This window comes from Molossus molossus, unplaced genomic scaffold (assembly GCF_014108415.1).
Source record: "Molossus molossus isolate mMolMol1 unplaced genomic scaffold, mMolMol1.p scaffold_m16_p_8, whole genome shotgun sequence".
Lineage (NCBI taxonomy): Eukaryota > Metazoa > Chordata > Mammalia > Chiroptera > Molossidae > Molossus > Molossus molossus.
The window spans coordinates 103,997,573-104,000,496 of record NW_023425402.1 but is presented as its reverse complement, the minus strand read 5'-3'; the positions used below and the strand labels follow the sequence as shown (position 1 = coordinate 104,000,496).

At 49.3% G+C, this 2,924-nt stretch overlaps 1 pseudogene; it reads right to left on the bottom strand.

Annotated features, from left to right (window-relative positions):
- Positions 1–389: 389 nt before the first annotated feature.
- Positions 390–2,692, bottom strand: LOC118620794 (annotated as a pseudogene).
- Between the last annotated feature and the right edge of the window lie 232 nt (positions 2,693–2,924).

Sequence of the window (2,924 nt, the reverse complement as noted above, 5' to 3'; positions counted from 1 at the left end):
TCACCTGAGGATATTTTTCCATTTTTTGCACAGATAGAGTGAGAGGGAGAGAGAGGAAGGGAGAGAGAGGGAGAAACATCGACGTGAAGGGACACATCGAGTGGCTGCCACCCGCACGACCAACCAGGGCCGGGGACAAACTGCAACCGAAGTACATGCCCTTAGCGGGAACCGAACCCGGGTCTCTCGAGACCGCAGGCCGACACTCTAACCGCTGAGCCAAACTGGCCAGGGCTATATAAGCTTCTTAAATAACACACACACACACACACACACACACACACACTTCATTGCTTATTTTCATTTTTGATTTTTTTCTTGTTTAATGAATACAGGGTAGCTGAAATCCGTTTGTATTCTATTTTTAGAAAGCATTTATAAATAAACTCTTATATTGAGAAGAAGCACATACATAGACCACACAATGACCAGAGAGGTGGATCACAGCCCTTCTTTCCACTCTCGGGAAAACAGATCACAAGAGAACAAAATGATTCCATCGTGTTAATTGTTTCCATGTAGACAGACAGTTCTTCAACTAGCATTTCCATCCCTTTGCTGGTGTGTTTGCTTTTTTCCAAGGTGGGAATCATGCTTCTCAGTCCAGCTTGGACTTTGTTTGCAACTTCTTGACCAGAGCTCTGGAGAAGGCTGGAAGGAATAACGGCACCTCGACTTACGCTAGCCCCGGACTTCAGGTTCTTCATACCAACATGCTCTACGGGTGTTTTTGCAAAACCCCCTTCTCTTCTGTTTTCTCTCATCTTTTTCTCGTGTTCTGTCAACCACTTCAGAACGACGTCCTGCAGGATGTTCTGCAGCGTGCGGCTCTCCAGCCTGGCCGCCCTGATGGCTCTGCCGCTGCCCAGCTGGCGATGGCATTCATGGCAGGTTCGACGTGTCCAGGGCAGCTCCCAGGGTGCCAGGCACCAACCCCAGGCAGACTCACCGAGCACCATGTCCTGGGCGTGACCTTGCAGGTAGCTTAGCAAAGCTGGGGAGAGGGCCCTGGCCAGTTTGGCTCAGCGGTTAGAGCGTTGGCCTGCGGTCCAGAGAGACCCGGGTTCGGTTCCTGCTAAGGGCACGTACCTCGGTTGCAGTTTGTCCCCGGCCCTGGTTGGTCGTGCGGGTGGCAGCCACTCGATGTGTCCCTTCACGTCGATGTTTCTCTCTCTCTCTCTCTTCCTCTCTCTCCCTCCCACTCTATCTGTACAAAGAATGGAAAAAATGTCCTCGAGTGAGGATAAAAAAAAAAAAAAAGCTGGAGAGAGGGACTCGAAGAGCTCGTGGCGACGGATCTGTGTCCTCCTTACCGTGTGGTTCCCATCTCCTTTCTGCAGAACTTCGGTGATTTCTCCTGCGGTGTGTGCGGGGTATCGGGGGCTCAGTAGGTATAACAAGACCTTCCTCCCATATTCGTCATTTTCTAGGTTAGGCAAGGAGCTACTAATTTCTGATGTGATTATCTGCTTCACAAGCTTAGTATCATCAATACAGTCACATGCCGCCAGTAAAACCAAATAGGAGTATTGGCCGGTAGCCACCTTTGCTAAGTCTTCATTGTTTGCACAATCACCTTGCTGTCCTTGGGCGTGCCAGGCCACAGGAGTGCACGGCCACTCTGGTGCCATCGTGAGTGCGCGCCGGGTATACCATCGCTTCGCGGATGGCTTCAATCATTTCACATCCTAGCTTTGGGGGCGCATAGGTAAAAAGTCCACGAATACTTGGTGCACCACTGAGTGCTTAATCAAAGCTTCCTTTTGGGCCAGGGGAGTTAAAATTTGTTTCATTTCATCCATGATAAGGTTTAGTTTTTTCTGGCTGTACCTCTGATACTTTGGCCAGAGTTGGGTGATCTGCCGACTTGTACAGCTGAACCGTGTTCCCATAGAGCTCCTCTGTCAACATGCTCCTCTGCTCCGAGATGGCTTTGTCATCGTAGGCATACTCCACCGTGGCCAGGCTCCGTGTCGCAGCGTCCTCCTCGCTGGCCTTTCAGCCTGCTGATCATCTCTGCGCTCTGTGGTTTATGCCCATACAGGAGAAATTTCTCACCAACATTTCTGGAACATTTAGCTTTACTTAATTCAACCAACTCATCTCGCAGTTCTCCCGAGGCCTGTTTGCTCTGCTCTTCGGCCTCATACTGCAAGTAGCACTGGCAACGGCAAGAGTTTCAATCTTTCCTTCAATCAGCTTCCGCAAATCACTCACCAGCTTCGCTCTTTTGCCTTTGTCACCGTCTTTTCTTCCCAAGATCTCCCAAATCTGCGTGGCCCGCACAACAGCGGCGTAGTTGGTGCTAGCACGGAGTTGTCTGCTTTGCTTCGGTTCTTTCTTCTTCTTTGGGAAATCATCCCATTTGGGTTTCTTGGCTGCTGAGTCATCACTTTTACTGTCGGCTGGGATTTTCTCTTCCAGTCGCATCTATGTGCCTGCCGGGATTTATTCTTCAGTATGTCACCCCTTGCGGCTTATTCTTGGACGGCTTCACCCCCTTTCCCTGGTCTTGTGGCGCTTTTCTAAAAGTTCTTAGATGTGATTTTAGGTCCGCCTTCCTGAACAACGTTTCTTGGAAATGTCTTTGAAGAACCAGAATCATTGTTTTCATAAAATCTGTTTTTTGTTTTTTTTTCTGTGATGTCTTTGTACCTTTTCCTGTGAATTTCTGTCTTGCTTTGACTTCCATCGTAGCAATTTGCACACCTGGGGCCCGGGCAGAGGTGGCCCCCATTTGTATTCTTGGTAGGAAGTTTCCAATTAAACACACACACACACACACACACACACACACACACACACCCAACCCTAAACCCAGAATTCCTTTTCTCTTCTTTCCCCAAACTGCTTTCTCCAGAAGGGCCAGTCCAATGCTTCCTTTCTGCCTTTGAGCCTTGGTCATACTGAGGCTTCTTGGCTGT